Genomic DNA, 21,824 nt, shown 5'->3' with positions numbered 1-21,824 from the left:
TATCAAAAGAAAGGCCTCCCAGAGCCTAGGGGGATGAAATCCCCTCAGGCTCCATGAGACCTTTGTTAAACATTGGAATGCTGATGCTCCAGGCTTCTACCGGCCATTAGAAACCCAGAGTATTCCATTGTTTTCAATGGGGCGCTCAACATTCCAATGTTCTAATCCTGCTTCTGAGCTGTTGATTACGACTACTGTGCTTCACGATAAGTCACACTCAGAGTTTCACACATTTATTCAGCTTAGAGGTTGCTCTATAAATCTGCCTGTTTTTGCCACAGATTGAATGACTTATTTTAAACTGGGAACCTTAAAGAAGATGCGCTGCTGAACTGGCAACCAGTAATGTTCTCGCCATGTCTGAGAAACAGGATCACATTTCTTAAGGCCAGGTTTCAGACAGACAAGAAAGTTCTGAATTAATGGTAGTTTGTTGAGCAACACTGCCGATATACCTAAATGGAGGGATAACTTTGGATGACATAAATGGAAGGCTATTTTGAGAAGCATCGCCTGAAAAAAAAATTGACAGAAACTGCCAAAATAATCTGGACAAACAGAGACATATCATTTACTGGTCTAAATCTCTGCTTTTTTGAAAGATGATTTTAACTGAGGCAGAGCCCATAACAAGCAGTCATACTAAAGCGTACCAGAGGCTTTCAGTACTGCTCATCTTTAGTGTCACATTCTTTTTGTATTACATTCAGGAAAATGTCACTCATCCATTCGTTCATGGCCTGGAGACAGTTTCTAAATTGTGAAAAAGAGGCCACCTCCGATTGATCCAAGGGTTTACAACCATTACAACGAAACTTTTACCACGCAGTGCTGTTACAACGCAGGTTTTACCACGCATACCATTACAACGCATTACACTGGGGGGCGCTCTAGGATAGGGAATAAGTTTAATTTACTATCCAACACCTTCCCTACTATCCACGGGGACTGGAGTTGGAATAGTAAATTAAACCATTCACTATCCAGCACCCCCAAGTGTAATGCGTTGTAATGGTATGCGTGGTAAAACCTGCGTTGTAACAGCATGTGTGCTAAAAGCATGCGTTGTAACGTCATACATTCAAACTAAATGGCAAACAACCTCGCTTTGTACTGCTACTTTGTCACTAACTGACACTCAGCATAGCAATGTAATATCTAAGCACAGACATAACATCTGTATATAAGCTACATGGACTTTTTAAGCAAAGACATGTCACTTGTTTCCAAAGAAACTGAGCCACACTTAAATTGTGTTCCTCTTGGATCGAATGTATGACGTTACAACGCATGCTTTTACCACGCATGCTGTTACAACGCAGGTTTTACCACGCATACCGAGGTTGTTTGCATTTTAGTTTTAACTTAGGCCATGTCTTCATCCATCAAACCAACACTGAGATTCATGCCATGCTCAAAAAAGTTGATGGCTGACTCACACCTGTGGGTTGACCCAGATTGTGTAGCCATGTAGTTTAGCTGGTGATGATTCTGAATATCATACCCAATAATAGCCTAGGCGAATTTTGTTTGCCCACTCTCTGATATTCCTGCTATTCTTGGTTGGTCACATTCATCCAACCTTTTGGTAGTTGGGGAAATTGTCTACTTTTCCCTTGCCGATGAGCCCTAAAATATGCAGTGATGTTCCCCATAGAAATCCAGGACATGTACCTGATAATGCAGCTAATCTCTTACCAATTTTGTAAGATTCTTAAGGTAATGGTCAGTCCACAGTGATCAAGCCATCCAGCTTCAGAAGACCTGATGACAGTCTAGATTTTGTCTGGTCCATATATTGAAAACTAGCTTGGAGGACATTAGAGAAATAGAACCCTTAGCCTGTGATCAGGGGTAGTTAGCAGTCCTGGTATATTATTGGCTATCTGATCAACCTTCACACTGTGGGATTTGAGACTGTCCTGGAGAGAAGTTTACAATGTCTAGGACTCAGGGGGGCTGTTAACAAGTCAAACTTCACATTTGGGGTTTTTCCAGGGTCATCTTTGTCCTTGCTCTTCTTTAATTGAAGTGAGCTCGCTTAGGTGCTGTGGTCAAGGCGTATGGACCAGGCTACCAAATATATGATATATCTCGACATATGTCGTATACCCCAATTGGTTGGACATTTGGGGTAAGAACAGAGAGGGGCAGATCCATTATTCATCCATGATTGGCTAGCAGAAATCTTTTATTGAATAATGGAGGTTTAAGGTTCTTATGGGATGAGGTTCTGAAATTCTCTTGTTGGCTGTTGTAGTTTTGTACCGGATTCCTTTTTTGTGACCTAAAGTTCTTGATGACTCCCTTTTTAACAACTTTCGTAGAAGATCTTTCGGTTCAGTTTCGGCCAGACCTTATTAGGTACACATTTGGAGCTAAGGGGTCCTACTGATAAAAAAAATCTTCATTAGAGACCCACATAGAATTGAGAGCCATGGTCATGTCTAGGCTGGACTACATGAATTTAGTGGCACTCCTTAATGCCAACACACAGAGACATAGAACAGAATAAATAGGGGCATTACCCGAATTTCTGTTGATTTCTCCTACACTGCAGAGAGTGCACTGCATGGAGATTCCGCCTGGAGTACAGGGTTTCCCCACTGATTGCAGAGATTCCACCTCGAGTGCGGACACTTCACACTCGTAACTTTATTACACTGAAGTACCTTTGTGAATTGTTCCCCACCTTTGGCATGAGGCATAATGCCATGCACTTCAGTATTTTGTTCAATAGACTTTTCGATTGCATGTTACCAACAACATCCTCCATTTAGCTTGCACCTGATTCCATCCCAATATTTGTGAAGCCTGATAATGTTTGGAGACTATAAGTGTAGGCAGGTTGTTTAGTGTTTGATGTACCACTTCCTGCTTTGGAATTATATCCACGCGCTTCCCACCCTACCAAAAAATCTGCGCTCTCCATTTTGTTAATTCTTAATTTCTCTGAGCCTTATGGGAAACATGGCATTGTTTGGTGGTTGAAGCAGGTTGATTGGTTGACTGCCTTGAGATTTTGCACCAGGTTTTTTAATCATCAGAGGTCACAAAAATCTCGCTACATTATGCAGGCTCAGGAATTCACCATGGCTTTTGGGATCATGTATTTGTTGGTGGGTGTAATCAGGGTGTCGGGTGATTGTGGCTTAATAGCACCTGCAGCATTTTGACCTGGGCCAGATGTACGACCGTTCTTAGTGGTCGCAAACGGAAAATCAGGCCATTTGCGACCACCCACAAGGGTTGTAGCATGTACAAACTCTAATTTGTGAGTCAGTAACCTCTTACTGACTTGTAAAATAGGGTTTGCGAGTTGATATTAGGAAGGGGCGTGGCAAGGGCGTCCCTTCCTAATAGCGAGTTGCTTGGGATGTACAATTATTTTGCGGCTGCAAATGCGATTGCAAAACAATCGCAGTTTACCACCTACTCCAAGTAGATGGTAAGCCAGTCCCCAGGGAACCCCTTCCCTTTTGTGAATGTGTGCGAAAATATTTTTTAAGAGCAGGCAGGGGTCCCATCGACCTTAAAAAATTAAAGAAAACTTCTCATTTGTTTTCTTTTAAACGCATCCCTTTTTCCTTTTAGGAAAACGGGCTGCATTTGAAAAAAAAGTTGCTTTTTCAAAAAACAAACACACATTGTAGTCTGCTGTCCCTGTGATTGTAGCTCAATCCCAATGGGTCGCAAATTACGACCTAACTCATGACTATTGATGAGGCAGGTCATTTGCAACCCCGTTAGGAATCACTAAATCTGTCTGAGACGGTTGTATGACGTTACTACGCATACTTTTACAACGCATACCTTTACAACGCATTTTTTACAATGCAACATCCATTACAACGCATGCCATTACAACGCATGCCATTACAATGAATTTTTAAAAACTACCTTTACAACGCATTCCATTACAACGCATACTACCTTTACAACGCATACCATTACAACGCATAACATTACATTGCATGTATGGTAAGTATTGGATAGTGTAGGGGTAAAAATTACTATTCTAACTCCAGGGGGGTGCAACAGTAGGGTAAGTGTTGGCTAATTGTAGGGGTAAAAATTACTATTCTAACTCCAGGGGGTGCAACAGTAGGGTAAGTGTTGGCTAGTGTAGGGGTAAAAATTACTATTCTAACTCCAGGGGGGTGCAACAGTAGGGTAAGTGTTGGATAGGGTAGGGGTAAAAATTACTATTCTAACTCCAGGGGGTGCAACAGTAGGGTAAGTGTTGGATAGTGTACGGGTACTATGCGTTGTAATATTATGCGTTGTAATGGTATGCGTTGTAATGACATGTATTGTAGTGGTATGCATTGTAGTGCCATGCGTTGTAATGGTTGCGTTGTAATGGCATGCGATGTAATGGATGTTGCGTTGTAAAAGTTTCGTTGTAATGGTAGTGCATTGTAAAAGTTGCATTGTAAAGGTTGTTTCCCATCTGAGACCCATTAGTACATTCAGTTTTGCACGCCTTAAAATGGAACGGTCGTTCATCTGGCCCTGTGCTTTACAGAGCATACATTACAGAGTCGTTGTTACATTTTACTCATATTTGATTTTACTTTTACTTGCAGGATGTGTGATATTGTTTGGAGGTATGTTTGTAAAGAAGCTGCTTGGAGTGTAATTGTACACTGCCTGCTTCAGAATTTTGTCCAAGTTTTTAATTGGCTCCACATTGCAGAGATTACAGATTTTTAGCTATTTGGTGTATGACGTAACCCTGCCTGCTTCAGGATTTTTCAACAGGTTAATTATTTATTACACTTTTGAGAGAACGCACTAACTTTTATCTTGAACCTCTCTCATCTCGACTTTTAAGGAGCATTAAAGTGTTACGAGGAAGTGGATGTAAACAGACATTACACAGATGGCTTCACGGTTTTATGGCATGTTTTTTATTAATTACATATTGCACAGAGCACTCTATGTTACCCTTGCGTCCATTTTTATCGAAAGCATTTAGGGAGAGTGTAGATATCTTGCTAGGTGAGTGAGTCTGTTTTCAGGATCTTCTGAGATCTGCCTTGTTGTTTATACATTACATAGCTTGCACGCTAACATTTCCTTGCTGTTTATTTCGTTATAAATCAACATTTAGGGATCACTTCACTGCTGTCGGCAGATAGAAGCCAGGCTTGTCCAGTGTGATGTTGTCTGATATGCCTGGAGCTAAATCCTCAAACATGTTTTGTCACATTTATTAAAACGATTCAGAAAAGGGGGTGGTGATGAACAGAGTGTCTGAATTAAGCAGACCACTCTTACCCAGTCCAAAGATCAGGGCTTGATCCATCACCGTTATTTAGCTCACTGCCCCATCCCAGCTCAGAACCTGGCTATATGCAAATTAGTCTGTCCCTGGCCCAGTGCATCATGGGAACAGGGCTGACCAAACTACCAAGCCAATTCTTCACCAGAAAGGAAACAAGCTTCCGGGGACCGGTTTCTGCCATTTCAGGCGTCGTCGGCCCGGCTTGCTTGAATCCTGATGGAGCAGTGAGCAAGGGACTCATGTCTGAGTATACCCTGCCACACCTATAGTGGCCAAAAACGATTCAGAAAAGGGGGTGGTGATGAACAGAGTGTCTGAATTAAGCAGACCACTCTTACCCAGTCCAAAGATCAGGGCTTGATCCATCACCGTTATTTAGCTCACTGCCCCATCCCAGCTCAGAACCTGGCTATATGCAAATTAGTCTGTCCCTGGCCCAGTGCATCATGGGAACAGGGCAGACCAAACTACCAAGCCAATTCTTCACCAGAAAGGAAACAAGCTTCCGGGAACCGGTTTCTGCCATTTCAGGCGTCGTCGGCCCGGCTTGCTTGAATCCTGATGGAGCAGTGAGCAAGGGACTCATGTCTGAGTATACCCTGCCACACCTATAGTGGCCAAAAACGATTCAGAAAAGGGGGTGGTGATGAACAGAGTGTCTGAATTAAGCAGACCACTCTTACCCAGTCCAAAGATCAGGGCTTGATCCATCACCTTTATTTAGCTCACTGCCCCATCCCAGCTCAGAACCTGGCTATATGCAAATTAGTCTGTCCCTGGCCCAGTGCATCATGGGAACAGGGCAGACCAAACTACCAAGCCAATTCTTCACCAGAAAGGAAACAAGCTTCCGGGGACCGGTTTCTGCCATTTCAGGCGTCGTCGGCCCGGCTTGCTTGAATCCTGATGGAGCAGTGAGCAAGGGACTCATGTCTGAGTATACCCTGCCACACCTATAGTGGCCAAAAACGATTCAGTTAACCCTAAGCGTGGAAGGGTATACTCAGATGTGAGTCCCTTGCTCATTGCACCATCAGGATTCAAGCAAGCCGGGCCGACGACGCCTGAAATGCCAGAAACCGGTCCCCGGAAGCTTGTTTCCTTCCCAGTGTAAGAATTGGCTTGGTAGTTTGGTTTGCCCTGTTCCCATCATGCACTGGGGCAGGAACAGACTAATTTGCATAAAGCCAGGTTCTGAACTGGGATGGTGCAGTGAGCTAAAAAACGGTGTTGGATCTAGCCCTGATCTCTTGACTGGGTGAGAGTATTCTGCTTAATTCAGAAACTCTGTCCATCACCACCCCTTGTTGTTAAATATTTTGTCCACCCTAAGCGTGGAAGGGTATACTCAGATGTGAGTCCCTTGCTCATTGCACCATCAGGTTTCAAGCAAGCCGGGCCGACGACGGCTGAAATGCCAGAAACCGGTCCCCGGAAGCTTGTTTCCTTCCCAGTGTAAGAATTGGCTTGGTAGTTTGGTTTGCCCTGTTCCTATCATGCACTGGGACAGGAACAGACTAATTTGCATATAGCCAGGTTCTGAACTGGGATGGTGCAGTGAGCTAAAAAACGGTGTTGGATCTAGCCCTGATCTCTTGACTGGGTGAGAGTATTCTGCTTAATTCAGAAACTCTGTCCATCACCATCCCTTGTTGTTAAATATTTTGTCCACCCTAAGCGTGGAAGGGTATACTCAGATGTGAGTCCCTTGCTCATTGCACCATCAGGATTCAAGCAAGCCGGGCCGACGACGGCTGAAATGCCAGAAACCGGTCCCCGGAAGCTTGTTTCCTTCCCAGTGTAAGAATTGGCTTGGTAGTTTGGTTTGCCCTGTTCCCATCATGCACTGGGACAGGAACAGACTAATTTGCATATAGCCAGGTTCTGAACTGGGATGGTGCAGTGAGCTAAAAAACGGTGTTGGATCTAGCCCTGATCTCTTGACTGGGTGAGAGTATTCTGCTTAATTCAGAAACTCTGTCCATCACCACCCCTTGTTGTTAAACATTTATTAAAACAGCTCTTCCAGGACCCTAAAGGGGATATTTACAATAAAATGTCAGAGCGCTGTGTTACTCCAAAATTGATATCGTCAACCTCCCACCTGTTATTAAACGCAGGGATGCACCGAATTTTCAAAAATATGTGCACCCCTGCGTTTCCCCTAGTGCTGGCTTAAAAAAAGCTGCCTAGCGCAGGCACCCTTGCGTCATGTTGCAAGGGTGCCTGCGCTTCAGGAACGATTGTGTATGTGCAGGAAAGGCCCCCTGCTGCACATAAACAATCTTTAAAGGCCATTTGGTGTATCTAAGTGTGCTGTCGAATGAAGCACACATAAAAAGAGCAAAATACGAGGAGCAATTAATAATTTCTAACCGTATAACCATCCTAAAACCAGGTTTATCCTGGCCTTCGTTTTTGGCACTGAACCATCCTTGTAAATCTGGGGCAGAGGAAAAAAGCAATGGGTGTTGTGGTGGGGCGCCCACAGCAACACCCATTGCCCGCCCCTTTGCTGCAACGGACTGCTGCGATAAGGAACATATTTGCAGGGTGGCGTTAAGCCACGTTATGTGGCTTAACCCCACCCTGTAAATATGATATAGAAAGTAAAGACACAGAGCTTCAGAAAAGTGACGCTCCAGTGGTGCTAGGGCTTTGTAAATATGCCCTAAGCATCTTGCCCACTCTTACAAGTTTCCAGATGGGGTTACCGGAATTACACAACCCTTCAGAATTACAGATTTCCAAGTTTTACCTGGGAAATCTGGCAGCAGCTGAAAGAAGCCAAAATCTCCTGGTTTAACTCCAGGAGAGAATGACATTTCCCTTGATAAATATAAGTAGCTTATCACAAAACTCATAATTGCGACATGTGCGCTAACTTGAGTTACCGGCCATATCGTAATTAACCAGCGCTGCTAAAGAACCGAATATATATTATAATATATTATTTGTGGCTAAATATAGAAGGGTTCAGGAAGGCGTGGAGGTGTGGGTGTTTTACTGCAGATATGGCTGGTCCTCAGTGTGCTGGTCATTCACATACTGTGCCTGGTACATTCAGCTACCACAAGTGGCATACTGAACAAGGCTGTTTGCTTCTTAAGTAGCTACTACATCAGTTGCAGCCACCACTGATCATACTCCATTAGCATTTCAGTGAAGGTAGTGTAAACCCCTTCTGTCCCATGATAAGGGTGTGGCACAAGTGGACAAAAAGGCATACTAAGTAACATGTCCTTTATGTCCAAATATAGGGCAGCAGAAGAAGTCTTGAACAAAAAAACAGGTATAACAGGCATTAAAAGTGTTGCCTAGTACAGTGTGTCAGCTACTACAAGCAGGACATCGAACAACCCCATTACAACTCTGAGCAGCTATTACAGCAGTGGGGGCAGCTGCTACACTGAATGTCTGAAATTTTATTAGAGCTGTTGCTGGGTATATGTAGGTCCAATGTTTTTTTGGTCTCTCAGTATCTCCTGTGGCTCACGCCTCTGTGCAAGAGCACTTCTCAGGTGGCCCCCCTCTCTGTGAACACAACAACAATATCTAACTTTTGGTTTTCAGTTTTAACTCCTCTTGGGGTGGCCGGAGCTTTGTCACTTGAACAACTATGAATTGGAACTGTTTGCCCCTGGACATTAAAGCTGCTACTTCACTCTTAGGTTGTAGGAAATCCTTAAAAACCTGGCTTTTTACACCACAGAAATTTCTGGGCCTCACTGATCTTGTTCACTTTAGCGCCAAGATGCCCCTGGGTACACATTGCACTTAATAAGTTATTTCATTAATTTATTTATTCAACACGTTTCTGCCCACCCAGTTACGGACCACCACCACAAAGCATTTACATTTTGTTCTCATAATGTTCAGATCTCTTCTGCCACTTCACCTGGAGATTTCAAAGGATATTGGTGGCATCAACATACATCTTGAATCAGAAGACACAGAACTGCATAAAGAAAGCCGATGAGTCAAGAGAGTTGATGAATGATGGAAGAGAGGACAAACCGCAGATGTAACCCATACCTACCTCCGTAGAAATCAGACAAAAAAGGAAACTGAGAAATTGCCTGGCTCCTGTCAATCAGAAATGAATGAGACCAGCCAAGGACTGTTGAGCCAGCCTGATCTTCTAGAGTCAGCTGATGAAGATCTCTCTAGTGAATTACAAAAGACTAAAAACAATTCAAAGAGTTTACTTTCATACAAAAATCATACACAGCATTCTGAGTATATATACATTGGTACAAGAAACCTTTTGTTCTGCGAAGAAGTATCACCATGTGACCAAATAGGGGCCATAGGTCAGTGACCAATCAAATCATTTTATCTTTCAAAATCTTTTGCTTTCAATTGAACAGTGATATCACTCCACCGTCAGTGCAATGTACTGTGCTAATGTTTCGGAGCGTTATTGTTTGCAACCTCCTTCATCAGGGCAACAAGAGCTTCATTATTCTGAAGTTCAACTACAGGGGCCTCATTTATGAGGTTGTGCGTCACTTTTACGCCGCCGGTGCGTCACTTTTTGTGACGCACCAGCAGCGTAAAAAATGTGCCTTGTTGTACCATATTTACAAAGCGACGGATCTAGGTAGATGCGTCACTTTGTAAACCGCTGCGCTACATTATACCTATGCCAGGTATAATGTATGCAGGGGGGGCGTTCTGACGCAAGACAGGGTCATAGCAGTGACGCAGTGAAATATATAAGATTTCACTGTGCCACTTCTAGGACACAAATGCGTCAATTTCTTACGCCTGCCTCACAGCATGCGTAAGACTGACGCAGGTCCTTTCACATGGGGCTTGCCCCATGTGAAAGGACACATTGCTGGAGTTGCGTCACTTTTGTGACACACTCCAGCAATGCGTCACTTTTGTGCCATACAGATACGTCAGAAATACTGACGTATCTGTAACTCCTTGCACCATGATGCATCATACTGTAAATATGACGCATCATTGGTCTCGCAAGGAGGGCGCAGTGAAAAGTGACGCATTGCTGTTTTCACGCAGCGATGCGTCACTTTTCATAAATGAGGCCCCTGGTGTTTACTCACTATGTTTCAGATATAAGATAGCAGAGCAGAAATATTGTGCCCTGTACACAAGTAGACAGAGGAAGTGCTAATTCATTTCAGGCACTAATTCAGTCTTTCAGGCTCAAAAGTAGGTTCCTGGTCCTCTTTGCCTTAGGTATTATAAAAAAAATGAATGCCCCTTTCAAAAGTACTACAAAAATCGACACTCAAAATTGCTGTCTTTTTTGCTGATTCATTTATGAGAACATCAAAATGCACTCTGTTTCCTCTGCAACATTTGATAGCGAGCCGTAAGCCGGGCTTGTAACCACTGACTGACAAATTACAGAAGTCGCCGGAGACAAAGCCCTGCACGCCATACACAAGTGACCGGATCATAATCCTGTGTCCTGCACTGTGCAGGCACAGGAGGGATCCGTGTGTTGCATTAGCTTGAAATATATACATGTTAGTGTATGGTTGTTTGCTGACAACAAAACTCAGAAACACTGGGCAGTAATTGCCTTTTTGTGTTTCCAAACTCTACTGTCAGTAAAAAACATACACTAACACAGATCTATGCCAAGAGCTGACTCCACTTAGCCACAACAAAAGCACTAAAGGAGATTGCATTTCTTTTTTAAAATAGCCTACATATACCTTGGTTCATTACACAAACTGGAGTCATAAACCGTCTAAACACATAGGGCCATATTCTCAAGGAAGTGGCGGAGAGAGGCGTTAGCCTTCTTGGTTTAACGCCTGTCTCCGCCACTTCGGAAACGCGAGGATGCACCCTATTCTCAAGGATATGGTGCAGCTTCGCGTTTCCCCCTGCGATGGCGCTAAGTTTCACAACTTAGCACCAACAGAGGCACCCTTGCACCAGAGTGCAAGGGTGTCTGCAAGCAGGGAGGTTTGTTTATGTACAGGAAGGTGTCCCTTCCTGCACATAAACAAACCTTAAATACCAGTTTGTAACTCACATGTGTGCTGCTTCATGTGTGCCGTTACAAAATGGCATTTTTAAAAAAAAGTTGTTTTTTGTGCAGGAAGGGACACCTTCCTGTACATAAACAAACCATGGCATTTTGCATTTTCCATGTGTGCTGCACAAGGCAGCACACATGAAAAAAACGAAAACGAGGAGAAATAAAGCATTTCTCTTTGTTTCACCACCTTAAGACCAGATTTTTCCTGGTTTTATGTTTGGCGCTACCTCCTATTTACGCTGCCCTTGTGAATAGGAGGTAGCGTCAAACTCAATGGGTGTTGCGGTGGAACGTCCACTGCAACACCCACTGCACGCCCCTTTCGCGCTAAAAACAGAGTGAAGGGGGCCCTATTCACAAGGCAGCGTTAGGCCACTTAACGTGGCGTACCGCTGCCCTGTGAATAGGGCTAAGCCCCTGTCGGCACAACAACGTCACTGAAGGTGACGTTGTGGTGGTGGTGGGGCTTGAGAATATGCCCCATAATGTTCAAAGCATCTTCTGGGTTCCAAGGCCACTGTTCCAGATTCATAGCCAGACAATCCTTGTTTGAGACTCCTCTTTTTAGAAAAAGCCTGGGGACTAAAATGTAAATGTTTTGTTGTTATATTGGTTCACATAGAAATTACTGCCATACAAATATTTAAATTGATCACTTAACATAAACATTTAGGGATCTATTTCTCAGAAAAGTACGGAGGTATCTGAAAAAATCTTGCCAATATGGATTGCTGGATGTTTTTTTTTATTCTGACCAACTTGTAGTGTGGAAAACTCAGAACATTGTATTTTCTGGAAACCTGAGCAGTGCTTAATTTGTAAAACAAAAATAAGTGCCATGGCTCTGGTCAGGAGGCCAATGCAGCTTGCACCACATATCACCCCTGGCATGTTGCCAGTGAGAGTAACAACACTATGTTAACCATCACACTCCTACTAGTGTGGCAATTGGAATATTTCAGGCCCCCCAAAAGTTATTCCAATGGCTTGGATGGCAAGTAATAGGCATTTTTTAATGAATATTGAATTAATAATTAACTGTTGAAGGGATCATCTTTAAATTAGCCAGACAGTGCCTCCTTGTGGCAGACTGTCACAAGCCCCAGTGATGCCAGTGGTGAGCACTGGAAAACACTGGCTCAAATTAAGCACTGGACCTGAGTAAGGTGTCCAGCTAATGACTCAATCATTTTAGGGCGAATCTAATAAAAACATTTGTAGCACAATGTTTCCTTCGGTTTCTTCTGGGAGAACATGTGTACAGTAAATTTCTTGTGATTCCGAAGGAAAGCAACGTTGAGCCGGCCTTCATGTTCTTCTTGGCTTATGATTGTGCCAGTATCTCTGTGCTCCCTGAAAGCCACTGCCACATGCCACTGGTCACAGGATAAGAGGGACACTAATATGAGTGACAGGTGCCATAGGGTGAGCAGTGTGCTTAGAGATGGGGGGAGCACATGAATGACAGGGACCCTGCTCTCTCTGTGACCGGTGCCTCCCTGTGGTCCCTGGTCTCTTTGGATAGTTTGGGATGCTACACGGGTTGAGTAGTAGCTTATGCCCGGTGGCAACAGCACCCATGCCGACTCTGTATCCTCTGTGTTGAGGTCTAGCCCTGTCACCCCTTTTCCTATGCAGTCCTGAGGGCCCCAAAAGTCAGAGAAGTGTGCTGCAACTCTGAGCCTGCCTCCTTCTGGGGAGGGCCTCTGTATACTTGGAACCAGGTTGTGACATCTTTCACGTGACATCTTTTACGTGACCTGCTCTCACTCGCTATACGCTACGCCCACGCTATAGAGTGTGGTATTGGCATGCATTGCTTCTAAGCGCTCCAGTCCCCTCTGCTGCACTCCTCTGGGGATACTTAAAATTGAAGTGAAAGAGCAGTGAGCCCCAAACAAACTCTGTGAGGAAACATTGCATGACCAGAGCTGATGTGTGACTCTGTTAAGCACATTCAATTTTCTCAGACCAAATAATCACTTTCAGGTTCATCACAATTGGATAATCTCAGGAGCAAAAATCTATTTTCCTATCAATTACTTTGAACTCAATTATCAGAACTTCTTAATATATTGATTTCACATTTTTTAAGAAGAGCCAATCCACTGCCCCCAGAACTAACTCGCACCATATATATTTCCTTAGTACTAAACCTAACACGCACACACACTAACACTAATTCCTTTAGTATCCTCAAATTTGTTCTAATATGCTTCTCCTCGTCTCCATCTTTCAAATAGCTCGAAGACTTTGACTGGTCAAAGGATGCAGGTGGTACCCAGGTTGGGTCAGAAAGAGTGATGTTATTTTTCAATGCTGATTCAAAATGTAATAAAAACACAGAGGTTTGGGGTTTCAGGGTAAGGTCAGATAGGAGATGGAGAGGTGAGATAATAGATGGGGAATACAATGGGTATCCCCAGCAAGTGTCATACAGCCTATTTTAAACTAATTCATTTTTGGGACATGTCTTTATCATCCCGATGTGCAGTGTTTCTCACACAATCAGCAGAGGTAAACTGGTAGTGTGTGTCATGAGAGAACCTGGGGACGTATTGACTGTGGTCATTCCGGGCCATCAATTGTGTGTCTTTTGCTTTCTCTTCCTAAGTGCGGCAGGTATGTCCAGAAGTGGGTCCCGGCTCACTTTGCCACTGGAATCAAGCTATCCTGGCTGAAGAGGGGTGAAACCCTGAAACCGGTCCTAGGATGCTTGTTTCCGGTCCAGGGAGGACCTGGCTTGGCAGTTGGGGCTGGACTGTTCCCATGAGGCACAGGGTCAAGACTGATTTGCATATGGCCAGGTGTAAACTGGGGTGGCATGGTGAGCAAAAGAATTATGGATTTAACCCAAATCTCTTGACTGGGGGTGAATGTTTTGATTTGTTCTGCATTCCGTCCATCAATTGTGTGTCTTTTGCTTTCCAGCCCAGCCTCAGTGACTACCAATCCAATGATCGATTGTTTACTCTTTAGCTTCCACCTCCGGCACTGCACTGGTGGCACCTAGATGTCTGAGTCAGTGTTACTACAATTTCACATACACTGACTTTTTTACAAATGGCCTGCACCGCCGAAGTATCACTTTTTTTTTAAGCTCCGGTGGTGCAGGCCTCTGAATTATATTTATGAGGTGACGTAAAGCCACCCTGCGAAGCTTTGCATGGCCTCGTAGATATGGAGCTAGGCAAGGTAACGCACAGCACTGTATTACCTTACTCTACATGAAGGAGGCATACCGTGGGCATTGCTGTGGGTTTTCCCAGGCAAAACACCCATGAGTTATTGACACATTCACAAATTTACAAGGGTATGTTATCCTGGAAATGCTACAGTACTGTGCACCTCCCCAGGGGAGACGTACAAGAAGAAATAACTTTATTTCTCCTTGTTTTTTCCTCTTTCTATGTGTGTTGCACTCCTTTGATTGTTTTTGTGTAGGAAGGTATCCCATCCTGCACCAAAACACTTGTGCCAACAACGCAGACACCATTGCACCATGGTGCAAGGGTGCCTTCGTTGGCACTGGGCACCAATTTGTGTGCAGGCAGAATGGACAGGAATGTGCCGTATTTCAGTAATACAGCACAATTTCTAGCCATTACTTTTGACGCAGCGCTGCAAAAGCCTTGCAGTGCTGCCCTACACCAAAACGTTGTAAATGACGCCCACAGTGTGCAGAACTTCCGCTGCCCAACCAGGATGAGTTTGTTTTGTCTCTCATAATGTGACAAAGTGGAAAGGTGACTAACTTCTCATTTCAGGCGCTACACATCTGAGCGTGAGCTGTGTGCTACCGCAGCTGACTGAGCACAGTCATTCCCAATACTTGACCAGCTTGCCAAGACTGTGGGCCATGATGTGGTAACTCCTGACACTGGTGCAAGTGGTCCAGTTCAACCAGCTACTGCTCAGGTCTGAGTGCCCATAGTCTTGATAAACCCGATAGACGTCAGCAGCAGCAAGGGGAAGCGCTGTCTTTTAGTGCAGTGGAGGTAAAGGAAGTACTGTGCATAAATTCCTGAAAAGCCAGGAGACACCAATGAGCAGTCAACAACAGTCGTCAGATATCAAAATTAACCTTTTCGAATAAACGAAGAGATAAAAATATGAATGGTGAATCAAAAGTCTACTTGTTGTTGTTGTAGATTGATATATTTTTCTTTTGCATAGTAAACTAAAATGTCATATGCAGAATGTTATCATATATCCTATGTATGGGTCCGCTGAAATATCAAGTGAGTGCCTGAAATTTATAACCAAATGTAAATTAATTACTTAGTGTTGGTGACAAACTAGTCACATCCTCTAAAGTTTAAAGAATAAAAATATATACAGTGATTTTAGCACACCCTACTGTGCATTCTTGTCCTTTCCTTGCGCTGGTACACAAACTGCTGCCTAGCTCAAACGCAGGGCCCCTTGCGCAGTGGTGCAAGGATGTCTGTGTTGCAGACAGGACCACCTTCCTGCACAAAAACTTCCTGAGAGGCTTTTTCCTCTTTCTATGTGTGAAGAGAAAAAGAGGAGAAATAAACATGTTTATCCTCGTTATTCTCTCCTGGAAAGGCGTATCTTTTTAGTGCATTCTCAGATTTAAAAGTTCTTGTAGATCTGGGAATGTGTCAAAATCCAGGGATGTTGCATGGGAACACCCACGCAACACCCGTGGAAACGCCTCCCTGACCAAGAGTAATGCAACGCAGCGATTTGCGTTGCATTACATTCCTCGAGTTTTGTGATCTGTGTAGCTTCATAAATATGTTTTTCATTTGTGTCTCTCTTTTACCACATTGAGTGTCTCAAACAGGTTCATAAATATGCCTATTTGCCTATGCACCTGTGTCTCATTAAGGAGCACAGAGGCAAAGAAGCCATCAGAGATGCACTGACTCTGCACCCAGTCGCGGCCGGCATGACCCGCTTGGTCGCGCAGGGAGGGGGGTTTAATTAAAAAAAAAGAAAAAAGTTAACTTACCTTCACCAGCCTGGCCCCGTGTCGTCTCTGCTTCCCAGCTCCTCTCCTAAACAGGAAGCAGGCAGCCTCCCTCCCCTCCCCTAAGCCAATCACAACACTGCCATGGTAGCGTTGTGATTGGTCGGGACGCCGACCAGTCTGGCGTATATGGGGAGCCCATTTTCTCCATGTAGGTTCCACCTGCACTATGAAAGACATAGGGGTCCATTAGGTTAGCGGCGGATCGCCACCGCCCCTATGGCGGTGGCGATCCGCCCGCTAAAAACCACCGCCCGCTCTGCATTCCCCCCACCACATTACCATGGCAGGGGGACCCCGGCAGACGGAAAGACCGTCTGCCGATTTTCCGCCCGGTCGACTCTGCAGCTGGGAGACACCGCCATCCATATTAGCATAGATGCCTTTCCGTGGCGGCAACGCTGTCACAGAAAGGTATGCGGTTTTTGCCATTGGGAGCCCGTAACGGGCCCACAGGGATTCTGGGGTGTGGGGGCGCACTTGGATATGGTACCCCCCTGCAGTTCCATGCCCAAAATGGCAGGCACCGCGAAGTGCCTGCCACGTTGTGCATGGAAGTGCACAACATGCCTTCCTAGCATTGCGGCAGGCATTGCTGAGAGCACTGCCCGCCGCAATGTCAGGAAATCAGCATGCGCCCGCCAGTGTGGCGGGCGCATCCTAATGTCTGCAACGGTACCCCCGCACCAATGGCGGGCGGTCCCAATCTCCGAAAGGATCCGCCTGCCATGCTAATGACCCCCATAGTGTCTGTTTTTAAGAGACGCTCCGCTTTTCACAAATGAGCTGCACAAAGGGAAGGCATGAGTTTGGGGGTGCCCTGTAGTCAATGCATTATCTGTAATAGGGCGTTGAGTCCTGTATGCACCTGGCCCTCCTAGTTAAAAGAGCACTACAGCACAGATAGGGAAGTGCACCCCTTTACATAATGCAGCACCTGTTATGCTAAAAACAAAAATAATCTTTGAACCTGTTATATAAAAGTGCAGCATGTTAAACAATGGACTATATCACTAGTTTGAAAGTGCATTTGTCTTTTTCCTGGTATAATAAGGGCTGTGTCTTCTGCACACCAAAGAGTGTGAGAGACATTTAGTAAGAGGAAAACCATCAGTTTTGCTAGATGGAGGTGCATGGTTTTGCCATCAAGCATTGACCTGAAGGTTGGAGGGAATAGAGAAAAACCAAAGGAAATGATGGACGGAGCGTTGACAATACAAGCACTCACCCCCAGTCAACTGATCTGGGTTTAATCCATCACCGTTCTTTAGCCCACTCTGCCACCCCAGTTCAGACATGGCCATATACAAATCAGTCTGACCCTGTGTCTCATGGGAACAGTCCAGCTCGAACTGCCAAGCCATGCCTTCCCTGGACCGGAAACAAGCTACCGAGGACCGGTTTCTGGCATTTCAGCCGTCTTCAGCCCGGCTTGCTTGAATCCAGTGGCAAAGTGAGCAAGGGACTCACGTCTGAGCATACCCTGCCAACTTATGGTGAACAAAGAAAAACCAAAGGAAATGATGGACGGAGCGTTGACAATACAAGCACTCACCCCCAGTCAACTGATCTGGGTTTAATCCATCACCGTTCTTTAGCCCACTCCGCCACCCCAGTTCAGACATGGCCATATGCAAATCAGTCTGACCCTGTGCCTCATGGGAACAGTCCAGCCCGAACTGCCAAGCCATGCCTTCCCTGGACCGGAAACAAGCTACCGAGGACCGGTTTCTGGCATTTCAGCCGTCTTCAGCCCGGCTTGCTTGAATCCAGTGGCAAAGTGAGCAAGAGACTCACGTCTGAGCATACCCTGCCAACTTATGGCGAACAAAGAAAAACCAAAGGAAATGATGGACGGAGCGTTGACAATACAAGCACTCACCCCCAGTCAACTGATCTGGGTTTAATCCATCACCGTTCTTTAGCCCACTCTGCCACCCCAGTTCAGACATGGCCATATGCAAATCCGTCTGACCCTGTGCCTCATGGGAACAGTCCAGCCCGAACTGCCAAGCCATGCCTTCCCTGGCACCGGAAACAAGCTACCGAGGACCGGTTTCTGGCATTTCAGCCGGCTTGCTTGAATCCAGTGGCAAAGTGAGCAAGGGAATGGTAGATGGGAGGAGCACTCGAGAATTTTCAAAAAGTACATATTTAAACTTATTTTTCAGATTATTATTCTTTTTCCTCCAAGCGTGCTGCCGGGGTGGCACGTTTGTCCTGTCCGTGCCTGAACTAGAGAACCTATCTTAAGTGTCTGTGACACTTAACCTCAGCGCACTGTGGCTGTGCGCGGTTGTCTATGCGACACTCCGCTTAAAATTATTAACACATATAATGCTCAACTTAGGACTTTCAAGATTCAAGTTTTATCAAATGGTAAACAAAAAATCATTCAAAACATTATACAGATTTGCTCTGAAACAGTATTATTCATTCAGTACATTATTTTTCAAAATTCACAAATTTAAACATTCAAAATTCTTTTGCGTAGATGACTTTTCTTTAGCGCCCAATGCATTTCAAGCTCTTGGAGCTCTTCCTCAGGGGCCTGTGAACTAAATCGTAATTTTAAATTACTACCAACAGTATTTATGGAAACAGAAGACCAAAACATCATTATGTACAGGGTATATTTACAACATGTCACTCGAAAAACATGTTTGAGTAGTGAAACCACGTGTCAGGTCCGTTCTGGATGCTCCTCAGGATTGGGTCGATGCTATAAGGGGGCCCACCTCTAGATCAACCCAAGTCTGACTGAAATAGTGCCCAGACTATTAAGGTGATCAAGCGGGGGAAAAGTTGGGTCCGGAGGAGAACAGCTGGGCTCTTGGCACCGAAAACCTGTAACCACAAAAGCAATGGATAAGGACTACAGAACCCTAAACTGGGACATATGCTATGTAACAACACTCCTGTTACCTCACCTGGATAACCCACAGGTCTGCCTGTATGCAGGAAGGATCTAAGGGCGGCTTCTATATCCCCTGGTATAGTACTGGAAAATATAATATAGAGAGCATTAGCAACCCCCTGGTTCCCTCCCTTCCTTTGTTCTGTAAGATGTAGACAGCAATGAACACCTACCCTTATGTAGGAAATAGACAACCTAGAATTGCCCCAGAGCATCAATCGATGAAAACAAATAGCGATCACATTCCTGGTCACAGTGGTAAACAACAAAAGGTTTTCTCCTCCGAGGAAATAATTAGAAGAACGACCTCCGGGTGTGCAAGACGCGACAACCCCAGGATCTCTCCTCCCAATATTCCCTAAAAGTAATAGTTAAGAAAGTAAATCATAAGCCCAGCATAAAGTATATGTATAGCGTCTCTACAGATCCTGCTCTGTAAGCGCTTCCAAGTGGATATTGAGTAATGTACAGGTAAGGCGGCACCTATGCCAAGGAGCAAGACGCTCTCTGTCAAAACACAACAAATGGTTATAGCGTCTCTACAGATCCTGCTCTGTAAGCGCTTCGAATATGGACAAAGAGTACAGAACAGGTAAGGCGGCACCTATGCCCAGGTGTCCTGCACTAACCGGAGCAAGACGCTCCCTGCAAGTATTCAACAAACGGACCCTGTAATGCACTATGAATTGTATGTGCCCCTCTCGATTCCAAGAAAAACCTGTTGCAGGACTGAAGGACGAACACGGGCGCTTCCTAAGCCCCTCCTGGTTAATCCAAACACGAGAGGCACCACACCAAGGAACACCACGTTGCAGGCGCTTCCGAAGCCTCACCAGTAATCCACACGCAGATAGCGGCGTGACTTTTCTGCAAGACCCAAAAGTTTGCCTCCGCCGATAACCACAAGTCTCCACAGAGCACGAACCAAGACAACAAGCAGGAATAATCGGCGGCGCGTCTTCCGCCCGTCTTCCTGTTAATCCCTAGGAGCGTCGCGTCATAGGAGCGCGCGGCTCAAAGGATCATGGGATTTGTAGTTTCCCATTCCGTTTCTCAGTACCGGGCAGACAGTGATTTCCCAGAGGTCGGGGAGGGTAAAACGTGACACCACGAATAACCCACACCACTGTGAAGTGCAACATAATCACCAAAAATTGCGGAAAAACTAACTCACTGATGTCGCTGTCACCAAAGTATTCAATCTACACCGGAAATAAGCAGAAAACATATCGTTTGCACCTCACAACTATATTCAACTCGTTGTGCCTGAATGAAGCTGAACCCTCACAATGTTTTCCCTTACCTTACTGCAAAACTCTCAGTGGCAAAAAGCGGAATGTTCTACTCATATGAGGCTCTTGTTGGTTCTGAAAAAATAATGATAAACAGCTCTCTCACTACCGGGTTCACAACCCTCCAAACCATGATTATTCTATCAAGCAGTTCTGTCTATCAGCCTCTTACCTTAACTCGGTACGCTGAACTTCCAAATTCCAAACTCTGTCATCCGTCTCTGCTCTCTAGCTGCCACTCGGAACTCCGACCAGCTACACTAAACCGCCATTAATCACGCTCCATACTTAGCATGGCAACTTCGAAAAGACACTAAAAAAGGACTACAACAAGTGACTGTTGGTCCCGAAACTGCGGGCGCCATTTTAAAGAGGTAAAAAACGGTTCACTAAACAACACAAAACAACCTCAAAGTGAAATATAAACACCCAAAAATCATGTTTAAAAGGAGAATAACGGAAAAGAAAAATAGTGGAAAAGAAAAATAGTGATGTGGTTTGTAACTGCTCCTACTCATACATTTTCAAGATGTTTCAAATATTCAAAACCTTGTTTATGGATGCAAGCATCTTGCTGATGCAGACTCAGCGGGCAAAAAGCCTTATATAAAACACGATAAATCTACCTTCTCGTTTAACCCTTTGGGTTCTTGTGTTGACAAAAGCCTGATCCAATGTATCTCTCTTTGGAGGAGGGACCTGGTGAGATCAACCCCCTCGTATGTCTTTACAACTTCCAATATGGAGTACCTGATTTGAGCTATGCTATGATTATTGTCATTCCAATGTTTTGCCAAATTGCTTTTTACATTTTTATTCCTAATTGTGCTCTTGTGTTCTGTTATTCTTTTTTTTATCTTTCTCTCTGTAATCCCTACGTAAATTTTGCCGCAGGGACACTTGATGTAATAAATTAGATTTTTGGAATTGCAATCTCCATTGTAATGAAGTTCAATTTCTTTGCCAGTTTGTGGATGATGCAACTTGTTACCTACAATCACATTTGAACAATGCACACAATTCTGACATTTCTTCATTCCTCTGTTGGACACTTCTGTCTCTCTTGTCGGGGTCATCAGCAGTTCTTTTAGGTTCTTTGACCTAGTGTCCCTTGAGACATATAGCAGGGACAACTTATTAACTCAGAAGCCTAAAAAAACTATGGATAGGCATGTGTTTGTGTCAAAATTTTCTACTTCTTCACAAAGAATGAAATCAATCATCAATAAACATTGGGATCTTTTAAAGAATGAAGACGATTTCAATGGAATTTTTGACAATAAACCAATATTTGCGTACAC

The 21,824-nt window shown here is 44.5% G+C and overlaps 1 protein-coding gene across 2 annotated transcripts in view; it reads left to right on the top strand.

The window, feature by feature from the left end:
* Positions 1–21,824, top strand: part of PEX5L (peroxisomal biogenesis factor 5 like) — a 392,012-nt gene that overhangs the window by 282,023 nt on the left and 88,165 nt on the right. The gene's annotated exons all lie outside the window — the stretch shown is intronic.

Source organism: Lissotriton helveticus, chromosome 11 (genome assembly GCF_964261635.1).
Source record: "Lissotriton helveticus chromosome 11, aLisHel1.1, whole genome shotgun sequence".
Lineage (NCBI taxonomy): Eukaryota > Metazoa > Chordata > Amphibia > Caudata > Salamandridae > Lissotriton > Lissotriton helveticus.
Note: the sequence above shows the minus strand (reverse complement) of the source record. Positions and strands in the feature narration are given on the sequence as shown.